Source organism: Salvelinus sp. IW2-2015, linkage group LG18, assembly GCF_002910315.2.
Source record: "Salvelinus sp. IW2-2015 linkage group LG18, ASM291031v2, whole genome shotgun sequence".
NCBI lineage: Eukaryota > Metazoa > Chordata > Actinopteri > Salmoniformes > Salmonidae > Salvelinus > Salvelinus sp. IW2-2015.
In genome coordinates, this window is record NC_036858.1 from 70,024,405 (window position 1) to 70,037,542 (window position 13,138).

A 13,138-nucleotide genomic window follows, 5' to 3' on the forward strand; every position below is an offset into this window, starting at 1 on the left:
AGACAGACAGACAGACAGACAGACAGACAGACAGACAGACAGACAAGACAGACAGAACGACAGTACAGATCCAGAGCAGCACCAGACAGACAGGACCAGACAGACACGACAGACAGACAGGACAGCAGGGCACGGGCAAGGCCAACAAAACAACTCCAACGGTGAACAAGAGACAAGTTAGAGAGGGTTTTGAATATGACCAGTCAGACAGGTGTACGACATAGCAGATCTAGACAGGTACAGTTCTACTGGATTGAGACGGCGAGCTTCCATAAAGGCTTTTTCCCGTTCTGTTTTTGATTAGAACATAAACTGTCTAGGAACATTATCTAGAAATATCTAGAACTAGAAAGAGGTAGAAAAAAGTATTCTAAGACATCTATCTAGAACAGAGGTAGAACATATCTAGAGTAGAGGTAGAACAGAGGTAGAAGAACAGAGGTAGAACAGAGGTAGAACATATCTAGAACAAAGAGGAAAGAACAGAGGTAAAACATATCTAGAACATATCTAAACAGAGGTAGACAGATATACTATCATAAGAACAGAGGTAGAACAAGTAAGGTAGAACATATCTAGAACAGAGTTAAAACAGAAGGTAAGAACAGAGGTAGACAGAGGTAGAAAGAACATATCAAGTAGAACATAGAGGTAGAACAGAAGTAGAACATTATTCTAGAACAGAGGTAGAAACAGAGGTTAGAGAGAGTTGTGAGGCAGGCGTGTATAATGAAGCCTATGGGCTGGTCATTCCTATGCGGTGATCTGTTGGAGACTCTGTCTGAGGCTAACTGTCTAACCTTCACCAGTACATGGTTGTAATTGCATCATTGTATCCTAGTTGTCGTGTTGCAGAACATGACAGGGCCCTGGCTGAAGGCAATGGTTTTATGTACTTGGTGGGGGTACAGGTTTAAAAACCTTTAGGAGCTGGCTCAATCCAGTAGAACTGTACCTGTCTAGATCTGCTATGTCTACACCTGTCTGACTGTATATTCAACCCTCTCTACTTCTCTTGTTCACCGTTGAGTGTTTTGTTGGCTCGCTGCCCTGCCCTGCGTGTCTGGTCCTGTCTCTGTCTGTCTGTCTGTCTGTCTGTCTGTCTGTCTGTCTGTCTGTCTGTCTTTGTGTTCTTTGTCCGTCTGTCTGTCTGTGTCTTCTGCCCTGCTGTCTATCTGTCTGTGGGGGATATCTTATCAGTTAGCGGTCCCCCCATCACAGTGAGTGAACTCCCTACCCTGCTGTGGGGGATATCTTATCAGTTAGCGGTCCCCCCATCACAGTGAGTGAACTCCCTACCCTGCTGTGGGGGATATCTTATCAGTTAGATGGTCTACAATAACTCCCCCCTTTCACAGTGATTGAATTGAAAGTGATGAGCGATAACATTCCAAATCAAAATGTATTAGTCACGTGCGCCGAATACAACAGGTGCAGACCTTACAGTGAAATGTTAATTACGAGCAGCTAATTACAATGCAGTTAAAAAAAAAATATGAGTAAGAATAAGAAATAAAACTAACAAGTACAGTGCCTTGCAAAGGTATTCATCCCCCTTGGCGTTTTTCCTATTTTGTTGCATTACAATCTGTAATTTACATAGATTTTTATTTGGATTTCATGCAATGGACAAACACAAAATAGTCCAAATTGGTGAAGTGAAAAAAATAAAAAAGTTGTTTCAAAGAATWAAAAAAAAATCCCAAACTGAAAAGTGGTGTGTGCATATGTATTCACCCCCTTCACTATGAAGCCTGTACATAAGATCTGGTGCAATCAATTACCTTCACAAGTCACATACTTAGTTAAATAAAGTCCACCTATGTGCAATCTAAGTGTCACATGATCTGTCACATGATCTCAGTATATATACACCTGTTCTGAAAGACCCCAGAGTCTGCAACACCACTAAGCAAGGGGGACCACCAAGCAAGMGGCACCATGAAGACCAAGGAGCTCTCCAAACAGGTCAGGGACAAAGTTGTAGAGAAGTACAGATCAGGGTTGGGTTATAAACAAATACCCAAAACTTTGAACATCCCACAGAGCACCATTAACTCCATTATTAAAAAATGGAAAGAATATGGCACCACAACAAACCTGCCAAGAGAAGGCCGCCCACCAAAACGCATGGAACCAGGCAAGGAGGGCATTAATCAGAGAGGCAACAAAGAGACTAAAGAACCCTGAAGTAGCTGCAAAGCTCCACAGCGGAGATTGGAGCATCTGTCCATAGGACCACTTTAAGCTGTACACTCCACAGAGCTGGGCTTTACGGAAGAGTGGCCAGAAAAACACTATTTTTTAAAGAAAAAAATAAGCAAACACGTTTGGTGTTCGCCAAAGGGCATGTGGGAGACTCCCCAAACATATGGAAGATGGTACTCTATTCAGATGAAACTAAAATTGAGCTTTTGGCCATCAAGGAAAACGCTATGTCTGGCGCTATCCCAACACCTCTCAATCCCAACACCTCTCATCTCTCACCTCTCATCATGCTGTGGGGATGTTTTTTATCGGCAGGGACTGGGAAACTGGTCAGAATTGAAGGAATGATCAATGGCGCTAAATACAGGGAAATTCTTGAGGGAAACCTGTTTCAGTCTTCCAGAGATTTGAGACTGGGATGGAAGTTCACCTTCCAGCAGGACAATGACCCTAAGCATACTGCTAAAGCAACAGTCGAGTGGTTTAAGGGGAAACATTTAACGGTCTTGGAATGGCCTAGTCGAAGCCCAGACCTCAATCCAATTGAGAATCTGTGGTATGACTTAAAGATTGCCGTACACCAGCAGAACCCATCCAACTTGAAGGAGCTGGAACTGGAACCAATGGCTGATGTACCAAGCTTATAGAGACATACCCCAAGACTTGCAGCTGTAATTGCTGCAAAAGGTTGCTCTACAAAGTTGTGTGTTATGCACACTCAAGTTTTCAGTTTTCATTTATTTCTTGTTTATTTCACAATAGAACATATTTTGCATCTTCAAAGTGGTAGGCATGTTGTGTAAATCAAATGATACAAACCCCCCCAAAATCTATTTTAATTCCAGGTTGTAAAAGCAACAAAATAGGAAAAATGCCAAGGGGGTTAAATACTTTCGCAAGCCACTGTAAGGGGAGGCCACCTGCTGATTGTGTCAGCTTCCTGTCTGAGAGTGTGTTGTCTGCACCAACAGGAGATGTGACGTTGGTGTACCTTCAGCCAGGAGGAACCTGCTGTAGTGTCAGCTTCTGTCTGAGAAGAAGTTTCTGACCTGTACAACAGGAATGTGGATGTTGATTACTTCAGCCAGGAGGAACCTGCTGTTAGTGTCAGCTTCCTGTCTGAGAAGTGTTTCTGACCTGTACCAACAGGAGATGTGGATGTTGATGTACCTTCAGCCAGGAGGGAACCTGCTGTTAGTGTCAGCTTCCTGTCTGAGAAGAATGTTTCTGACCTGTAACAACAGGAGATGTGGGATGTTAGTACCTTCAGCCAGGAGGGAACCTGCTGTTAGTGTCAGCTTCCTGTCTGAGAAGAATATTTCTGACCTGTACCAACAGGAGATGTGGGACGTTGCTGTCACTCAGCAGGAGGAACCTGCTGTTAGTGTCAGCTCCTGTCTAGAAGAATGTTTCTGACCTGTACCAACAGGAATTGGGATGTTGCGTACCTTCAGCCAGGAGGAACCTGCCCTTCTCTTAAAAGCCAAACAGCAATTGGATTTACTGATACTGTTAGAGCAAGACACACGCACACAAGCACACTCAAAAAAAACACTCAGGCGAATGCACAAGCAAATAGACACACATGCATGAACAACACACAACAACACACACACACACACACACACACACCACACACACACACACACACACACACACACCACACACACACACACACACAACACACACACACACACACACACACAACACACACCAACACACACACCACACACACACACACACACACACACCACACACACACACCACACACACACCACACACACACAGACACACAGACACACGCACGCACACACATTATACTACTGCATCTGGCAGTCTATGGTGTAGGGCAAGTCCAGCTATGGGCTGTCTGGCCTACCCACTGGCCAATGGTTAATGAGGAACGCTGTGGGCAGCAATAGTGAACACATATAAAGTGGATATTAACAAGACTGTGTATCGGCCAAAAGCCTTGTGAGCAAGGTGTCGAGATCATTAATTTTAACAAGGAAAGCTGATATAATCTCAGCAGAGCGCTTATTTCATAGACGTCCTGCTCTGTAGTTGTGTACTACAGAACTCTGGGACATTAGGACACACACACACACACGCACGTACGGACATATGCACGCACGCAGCGCACACACACACACACACACACACACACACACACACACACACACACACACACACACACCACAACACACACACACACAACACCACAACACACACACACACCACACACACACACACACACAACACACACACACCACACACACACCACACCACACTGAAACCCTTAGACAACAAGCCGGGATGCAATACCCATCAGTGGTAGTTGAAGCACTATTACTGAGAGACAACGCTTAGACAAAGGAATTCACAGCTTCTGCGTCAACGCTGTGGCAGGGCAGCCGCCATCAGAATTTTAATTGTCTGAACAAAGGAGTTTTACATTTTTGCTCTGGTCCTTTCCCCGTCTTCCATGGAACAATAATTTGTCTGACCTGTTATGGAGATCTTTTGAAGTTCTGGAGGAGACCGTAAATCTTTCACACCTTTGGGAGCCGGTGCAGTGGTGCAGCATACCTCTATTTCATAGTCACTGTGATCTATGAAGTGTCGGCCTACCTCTATTTCAGAGTAATGATGATCTGTGGTCCTCTGCATCTCGGTTTCCGAGGCACCTTAAATCTCGGGCCTGGACGGCATCATTATGGTGGGGAGGTTGGTGAAGGGAGTTCACTTTCTGTTCTCATGGGCTAACACATTGGTCATTTTACTGCACAGGGAAGCACAGTATTGCCCAACTCCCCCCTAGTCTGGATGACCACACCCCCAGACTGTCCCATTCCCCAGACTATCCCATTCCCAGACTATCCATCCCCCAGACTATCCCGTCCCCAAAACCCAGACTATCCCATTCCCCAGACTATCCCGTCCCAAACCCAACTATCTCCCCAGACTATCCCATCCCCAGACATCCCATTCCCCAACATATCCCATTTCCCCAGACTATCCATTCCCCGACTATCCCATCCCCAGACTATCCCATTCCCCAGACTATCCCATTCCCCAGACTATCCGTCCCCAAAACCCAGACTATCCCATTCCCCCAGACTATCCCATTCCCCAGACTATCCATCCAAACCCAGACTATCCATCCCCCAGCTATCCCGTCCCCAAACCCAGACTATCCATTCCCAGCTATCCATTCCCCAGACTATCCCGTCCCAAACCCAGACTATCCATTCCCCGACTTCCCATTCCCCAGACTATCCCTCCCCAAAACCCAGACTATCCCATTCCCCAGACTATCCCGTCCCCAAAACCCAGACTATCCCATCCCCCAGACTATCCCGTCCCAAAACCAGACTATCCCATTCCCCAGACTACATCCACATTCCCAGACTATCCCATTCCCAGACTATCCCGTCCCCAAAACCCAGACATATCCCATTCCCCAGAACTATCCCATTTCCCCAGACTATCCCATTCCCCAGACTATCCCATTCCCAGACTATCCCGTCCCCAAAACCAGACTTCCCATTCCCATAACTATCCCATCCCCCAGGCTATCCTGTCCCCACCCCCTAGACTATCCCACCCCTGGCCCAGTCCGCTAGCCAGCCGCTGTCAGACAGTTTTTCTACGCGCTGTCCATCTGTGTCTCTGCTGGATCTTCAGCTATTCACCTCGTGCCGACCTGGTTGTCCTACATGCTCGTAAAAGACCGTATTCCTGTTAAGTTTTAAAGGTTTTTATAACAAATGCACCGTTTCATGGGCTTGAAAGAGTGGGAAATGTCAGAGGACAGATAAAACTGAGTTACTGTTTCCAGTTTCACAAATCACAGCAACAAGTTACCAATGAAAAGGAAAGAGGAAAGAAAGAGAGAAAGACAGGAGAAAGAGAGGGAAAAGGAGAAAGAGAAGGAATGAAAGAAAGAAAAAAGAGAGAAAGAAAGAGAGAGAAGGAAAGAAAGAAAGCAGAAAGAAAGAGAGAAAGAGAGAAAGAAAGAAAGAAAGAGAGAAAGAAAGAAAGACAGAAAGAAAGAAAGGGGAAAGGAGAGAATCCAGATCTCCTATCCTCTCTGTCTCTCTCCCTCTCTTCCGTAGACACCTGTGCGAGTCTAATGTTTCAGCGGGTCCCTGAAAAATAAACGCATTGCTCCAATCTCTTAATCAGAGTGGCTCCGTCGAGTATGGTCACATGATACGGTCTGGGGCGGCTGATGATGCCTGAGCGTCGGTGGAGGAGGGGGGGTGGGGCAGCTTAATCTTTTTTAATTCAAATCAAGGAGGTCCCTGGTGGGGCGCTGGGATGATACCCTATCCGGCGCAATCAGGCTGACCTCCACTCTGAGCAGCGCTCTAAATGATTAATGGAGCTGCCTCCCTGCTCTGTCCCCATGGCAACGGGAAACTCGATAAGCCTCAGGAATTCGCTGCTCGACCCAACGTGTGTGTGTGTGTTGGTGTGTGTGTGTTTTGTCAGGATATAGCTGGGTGGGTGGGTGTAGTGGAGAGAGGGTGCTTCATGGAGGGTTGGCAAGGAGAGAGTGTAACTATTGGGAATCATTCACCCCAGACCACTAACTAGTCGGGGTAAGGAGGTAGACCAGCAGCCAGGAGGATTTGGAGGGAACATTTCTAGTGAAATTAAGGTAGGGCTGGTGTGTTCAGGGAGAAGTAGCATTTCTGGTGAGGTTAAGTAAGGATGGTACAGAGARGTGCATAGGCTACTGATACTCTGAAGTCTTCATAGGAAAGTGAGTGAAACAGAAAAAACACCCCACAGGGCTACAGTTTTTACAGTAAGACTGCATGTTATTGGCAATGGGTGGACAACTGGAAAGTGTATCTCACAGAGAAGCAAATAAGTAATGCAGAGAATATGTAAATCTATCACAATCTCCAATTAAAGTCAACTGCCATAGCTACTGTAGTTGAAACAGTCAAAACAGATACAGAAGTCCACTTCTATAGCTACTGTAGTTGATACGTACAGAAGCTACAGCTATTACAGACAATGTTACTCCTCTGTTTGAGTGCATTCCGACCTGCCGTCCAGTGTGGAATTCCCTGATTCGGGGCCTGGTCCATCCAGTGTGGAGGTCTCTGATTGGCATCCTGTTCATAGCTGGTCAGTCAGCCCTTTTTGTCCATTGGTCCAGAGAGCCACTGATATGGAAATCTATGTTATTAACAAGTTGGGGTCTCTTGTGCTCAAGTGCCCCTGTGTCTGTTTAGAGGAAGGGTGGGGTTGCTACTTACAACCCACATTGATCTGATTGTCTGGGGTATTGGAGTGAGGCCTGTATCTATTGGCAGGGGTAAGGAAACTACATCCCCAGAGTCAATAGAGGCCCTATTCAGGACTGTGAATGGTGGCCTGCAAAGTAGAGGTCAACCGATTATGATTTTTCAACGCCGATACCGAAACCGATTATTGGAGGACCAAAAAAGCCAATACCGATTAATCGCCCAATTTTTTAAATTTATTTATTTGTAATAATGACAATTACAACAATACTGAATGAACACTTTTATTTTAACTTAATATAATGCCTCAAATAAATAATGAAACATGTTCAATTTGGTTTAAATAATGCAAAAACAAAGTGTTGGAGAAGAAAGTAAAAGTGCAATATGTGCCATGTAAGAAAGGTAACGTTTAAGTTCCTTGCTCAGAACATGAGAACATATGAAAGCTGGTGGTTCCTTTTAACATGAGTCTTCAATATTCTCAGGTAAGAAGTTTTAGGTTGTAGTTATTATAGGAATTATAGGATTATTTCTCTCTATACCATTTGTATTTCATATACTTTTGACTATTGGATGTTCTTATAGTCACTTTAGTATTGCCAGTGTAACAGTATAGCTTCCCAGAGGAATGGGTGGCATCCATAGTCGAAATATCCTGTTACACTTGCACAACCTTCAATGTCATGTCATATTCGTACAATTCTGGCAAATTAGTTCGCAACGAGCCATGCGACCCAAACTGTTGCATATATCCTGACCTGCGTGCATGAACGCAAGAGAAGTGACACAGTTTCCCTAGTTAATATTGCCTGCTAACCTGGATTTCTTTTAACTTAATATGCAGGTTTAAAAAAATATACTTCCGTGTATTGATTTAAGAAAGGCATTGAGTTTATGTTAGGTACATTCGTGCAACATTTTGTGATTTTTTCACAAATGCGCTTTTTGTTAAGTCCCCCGTTTGGCGAATTTGGTCTTCACACAGTTAGCAACGTATCAGCGGCCCAAACTGCTGCATAAGCCTGACTCTGTTGCAAGAAGCAAGAGAAGTGACACAATTTCCCTAGTTAAATAAATTCATGTAGCAGGCAATATTAACTAAATATGCAGGTTTAAAAATATATACTTGTGTATTGATTTTAAGAAAGGCGTTGATGTTATGGTTAGGTACACATTGGTGCAACGACAGTGCTTTTTCGTGAACGCGCTTGTTAAATAACCGTTTGGCGAAGTAGACTGTGATTCAATGATAAATTAACAGGCACCGCATCGATTATATGCAACGCAGGACAAGCTAGATAAACTAGTAATATCATCAACCATGTGTAGTTAACTAGTGATTATGTTAATTAAGATTGATTGTTTTTTCTAAGATACGTTTAATGCTAGCTAGCACTTACCTTGGCTCTTGCTGCACTCGCATAACAGGTAGTCAGCCTGCCACGCAGTCTCCTCGTGGAGTGCAATGTAATCGGCCATGATCGGTGTCCAAAAATGCCGATTACGATTGTTATGAAAACTTGAAATCGGCCCAAATTAATAGGCCATTCCGATTAATCGGTCGACCTCTACTGCAAAGACATCATCCTACAGTTAAATTCAAATACTTGCAGCCGGCATGTCTTCTGTGGTGCAATGGCAGCAGCTAGTGCTCATCTAGAAGCTAGACTCCCACACTTGGGTGAAGTCAGGCTGGCACATGGAGAGGCTCTAAAGGACCCTTTCCTGTGTTGGCTCATGTTCTGAACATATTGGACGATTCACACCTAAGTCATGCATGTATATATGCCAAAATGTGTTTGTGTTTGTGAGTGATTGAGTGAGTGAGTGAGTGAGTGAGTGAGTGAGTGAGTGAGTGAGTGAGTGTAAGTATTTGTATCAGGCCATTGTGGCAGTTGAAGGATGAATACACCGCTTGGCTTTGACAAGAATCAACACAGACAGCTCACTGAAATGCATACTGTCCAGGCTGTGTATTGAAATACCATCCTGTGTGTGTGTGTGTGTGTGTGCATGTGTGTGAGAGTGTGTCTGTGTGTCTGTGTCTCTCTCTCCTGGGTGTGTGTTGTGGTGTGTGCGTGCTGTTGCATGGAATACCATTCGTTCGTTGCTCATGATATCCCCTTTAAGTAATTGTAAATTTGCTCCACACACAACATCATGTCAATCCAGAATACTTACTCCACAAACATCAATGTAAACCCACAACGACTTCCTCCACCAACACATAATGTAAACCCATAATACTCCTCCATCACAACTCATGTAAACCATAATACTTCCTCCACCAACAAAATGTAAACCCACCACACTTCCTCCACAACAACATCATGTCAACCCATAATACTTCCTCCACAACATTGTGTAAACCCATATACTTCCTCACACACAACATAATGTAAACCCACACTTTCCACCTTACAACTCATGTAAACCATAATACTTCTCACACAACATCATGTAAACCCATAATACTTCCTCCACACATCATAAGTAAAACCGCACACAACTTCTCCTTACAACATATAATGTAAACTCATAATACTTCCCTCACACACAACATGATGTAAACCCAAACACTTCCTCCACAACATCATGTAAACCATAATACTTCCTCCACAACATCATGTAACCCACAACACTTCTCACACAACCTCACATCGTAAACATAATACTTCCTCCACACAACATCATGTAAACCCCTAATTACTTCTCCACACAACATCATGTAACCCACATACACTAGTCCTCTACACAACATCATGTAACCCACAAACACTTCTCACACAACATCATGTAAACCCATATACTTCCTCCACACAACATCATGTAAAACCCACAACACTTCCCTCCTACAACATCATGTAAACCCATAATACTCCTCACACAACATCATGTAAACCCAATACACTTTCCTCCACAGCAACATCTGTAAACGCATAAATACTTCTCCACACAACATCATGTAAACCCACAACCCACTCCCGCATTAACCAACACTTCTACAATGTAAGACCATAAATACTATCTCTCACACAACATCATGTAAACCACTAACTACATCATTGCTCCACTCCACACAACTAAACCAACTGTCCCACACAACAAACACATCTCTTCACACACACATCTCACCCCGGATCAAGCTGAATGGAAAACCAACGATGAGTTGGATGACTACTTCATTCTGCGGATGTCGATACACACGGTCCGTGAGGGTTAATGTGATCATTACCTCCTCAAAATGACCAGATCCACCTCGACGTATTGTACGTGAATTTGACTACTGGGAAAGAAGAAAAAACTAAACTCAACATTTTTCTCGTGTTTCTCATCGGGAAATGCTAATCCTTTGGTGCTGCTCGAAAGTGTGTAAAGAGCAACTCCTGAATACATCAGCACTGTTTAACACACAATCAGCACTGTGTAAGTATCCGTCTGGTGAAGAGAGGGTTTAGAGATCATGTTAGAGCAGCGAGCAATAATGAATATGGCAATGAATGGAAGCAGCGTCTAAAACGCACATACATCAGGGGAATCAGTCAAAAGCAGATAAGGTGAAATGGAAAAAAATGGGCGCCAATGATCTTGAAGGTGTGTGTGTGTGTGGTGTGTGTGTGTGCGTGTGGCTGCATGTTTGTGTGGTTAGTGACAGATGCCACGGGGATACGGTGACAAGCTGACAGGCATATAAACCCAGTCTGCCTGTTCTATCCTCTGGCCTCGATCCTACAACCTCCAGTCTCTTGGTTCTGGTACTCTGGCCCTGGTCTACACCCTCCAGTCTCTGGTTCTGGTAACACTGGGCCCTGGGCTACATCCCTCCTCGCCTCCAGTCTCTGTTTCCTGGTAATTTGGCCCCTGGGTCCTACACCTCCGCCATCTCTGGTTCCTGGTAACTCTGGCCCTGGGTCTACACCCTCAGTCTCTGGTTCCTGGTAACTTTGGCCCTGGTCCTACACACTCGCCTCCAGTCTCTGGTTCCTGGTAACTCTGGCCCTGGGTCTACACCCTCCAGTCTCTGGTCCTGGTACTTTGGCCCCTGGGTCTACACCTCTTCAGACTCTTTTCTTCTCTACTTCAAATGTTCTGACACCAGCATAAGGAACCTGGGCAAGACCATGCGAACACCGGCAAGCGTGTGACATACCCGCATACAGTTGTCATGGGTACGTTAATTATTCACACTGAGTCCAATACTTCCCATGACTCACTGACTCCACTTAGCTACCACACTGAGGCCAGTCCTGTCTCCTGACCTTACTGATCACTTTAGCTATACCACAACTGAGGCAGTCCTGTCCCTGACTCACTGACTCATTTAGCTTACCACACTGAGGCCAGTCCTGTCCCCGACTCACTTAGCTATACCACACTGAGCAGTCCTGTCCCTGACTCACTGACTCATTTAGCTTTACCACACTGAGGCAGTCTGTCGCTGACTTCACTGACATTCATTTAGCTTTACACTGAGGTCGTCATGTCCCAGACTCACTTAGCTATACACACAATGAGGCCAGTCCTGTCCCAGACTCACTTAGCTATACCACACTGAGGCCAGTTCCCTGTCCCCTGACTCACTGACTCATAACTTTACACACTGAGGCCAGTCCTGTCCCCAGAGCTCACTTAGCTATACCACACTGAGGCCAGTCCGTGTCCCAGACTCACTTAGCTATACAACTGAGGCCAGTCTGTCCAGACACTCACTTAGCTATACCACACTGGAGGCCAGTCCTGTCCCCCGACTCACTTAGCTATACCACACTGAGGCCAGATCCTGTCCCAAGACTCACTTAACTATCACCACACTGAGGCCAGTCCCTGTCCTACCTCACGTGACATCGCTTATTTACACACTGAGGCAGTCCTGTACCCTCAGATCTCAATACTTATATACCACACTGAGGCCAGTCCTAGCTCCCAGACATCACTGCCATACACACTGAGGCAGTCCTCGTCCTGACTCACTGACCATCTGATCTCTATTAGCTTTACCACACTGAGGCCAGTCCTGTCCCAGACTCACTTAGCTTTTACCACCTGAGGCCAGTCCTGTCTCCTGACTCACTGACTCATTAACTTTACCAACACTGAGGCCAGTCTGTCCCAGCTCACTTAGCTATAACCCTGAGGCGTCCTGTACCCTGATCACTGACTCATTTAGTATACAACCACACTGAGGCCAGTCCCCTGTCCTGACTCACTGCTCATTACATTTAACCACACTAGGCCAGTCCTGTCCCTGACTCACTGAGATCACTTAGCTACACACACTGAGGACAGTTCTGTCCCTGATCACTGACCCAATTAGGCCTACACTGGACTCACAGAACATACTGTGTCTACAGTCAAGCAGTAAGTATTCTCAAGGTCAGCTCAGTTGGACCCGTTCCAAGTGTTCTACTCTCAGATGAGTCACTTGCGTACTGTCTGTCTGTGACCTAGGCTTGCGTTGCACTGAGATTTAATTAGACAAGAAGACCAGGCCTTTTCATGTTCCCAGGTCGCTGTGTTTACTTTCATAAACAAACTAACCAACAGGCGAATGAAGACAATTGACCAGTGAACACCACCACTGCAGCAGCAGTAGAAATATTGAGTCATATTGGAACTGGAGGAAACAATGTATAGAGCAGAAAAATAACAGAGACCTGTTGGGC

At 45.1% G+C, this 13,138-nt stretch overlaps 2 long non-coding RNA genes across 2 annotated transcripts in view; one reads left to right on the forward strand and one right to left on the reverse strand.

Annotated features, from left to right (window-relative positions):
• LOC139029190 (uncharacterized) overlaps positions 1–13,138 on the reverse strand; it is a 980,011-nt gene that overhangs the window by 946,123 nt on the left and 20,750 nt on the right. The gene's annotated exons all lie outside the window — the stretch shown is intronic.
• Positions 6,749–13,138, forward strand: part of LOC111978769 (uncharacterized) — a 41,227-nt gene continuing 34,837 nt past the window's right edge. The window contains exon 1 of the long non-coding RNA XR_002879219.1: positions 6,749–6,874. This is a non-coding gene — a long non-coding RNA (uncharacterized lncRNA). The remainder of the gene's footprint in view (positions 6,875–13,138) is intronic.